Raw genomic sequence first — 1,037 nt, forward strand, 5'->3', positions numbered from 1 at the left:
TCTCTCTCTCTCTCTCTCTCTCTCTCTCTCTCTCTCTCTCTCTCTCTCTCTCAAATGTCAGCTATTGTTTGTACTTTGAACTCCAGAATTGCATAATTACAGCTTATACTATACAAGTCACACAGCTCCTTTGAAAAAAGAGCCTCAAAGTGCCTCAGTCTTCTCTGGCTTTAAATGGGTTTAACTGTTCAAGGGAAAGCAGCGAGAGAGAGGATAGGGAGTATTCAAGAATTCCAAGAACAATGGGGCAAAGATACCCTCCAGCCACCATCAGATTCAGTCTCTGCTCAGCTGGAAGCAAACAAAGGTGGCATGGAGGCATGTGTGGGCTTCTGAAAAATACCAAAGTGAGCATTTCAGCTGATCACATCTGACTGTGGATTGTTTTTGCAGAGAAAGGGAAAAGGGGGGGGGGCATCGTGAAAGGCTGAGAGCCAAACGCAGAGGAGCAATGATGTACCCCTGGATACAGGGATCAAATTACATTTTAGGGGGAGCCAAATCAAGGCAGCACATGATGTAGTATCGCTCAACACTACCCAAACAAATGATGCAGCTGCAGGGGCTCCAGAAACACACAAAAGTCATTAGAGAGGAGAGTTTCTCCAGGCCAGAATTGTAAGGGGGGAAAAAAGGCTCTGATCTTGGCAATTATAGAAGGAAAACGACTTAAAGATAGGCTCTGGTGCCCAGGAGAGTGAAACATGATAATGCATGGAGAATCTTCCGTAGCTCACCAGGGTAAAGTGAGTGCCTCACAGATGAGAGCAGTGAGCACACGCCTGCAACAGGAAGTTCTATAAACCTGCCGATGGTCCAACTGAAGGCTCTATCAAAACTCATCCATGTCCATCAAAAAATCTCTGCTTACCATTTAGTTCCACGGATTTGAGGAAGGCTAAAGAATGATGCAATAGTTAAAAAGTATCATGTCTTTGCAGGACCAACCTGGGCCATTCTCTGTGCAAGACCCTTGGCTTTCACTGATCTGCCAAACTATGCTGATATATGGAACCCTTTGAAGGGGCACCCAGTGC

At 45.6% G+C, this 1,037-nt stretch overlaps 1 long non-coding RNA gene across 1 annotated transcript in view; it reads right to left on the reverse strand.

Moving 5' to 3' along the window:
• Nucleotides 1-1,037, reverse strand: part of LOC110307389 — a 30,236-nt gene that overhangs the window by 28,406 nt on the left and 793 nt on the right. The gene's annotated exons all lie outside the window — the stretch shown is intronic.

This window comes from Mus caroli, chromosome 12 (genome assembly GCF_900094665.2).
Source record: "Mus caroli chromosome 12, CAROLI_EIJ_v1.1, whole genome shotgun sequence".
NCBI lineage: Eukaryota > Metazoa > Chordata > Mammalia > Rodentia > Muridae > Mus > Mus caroli.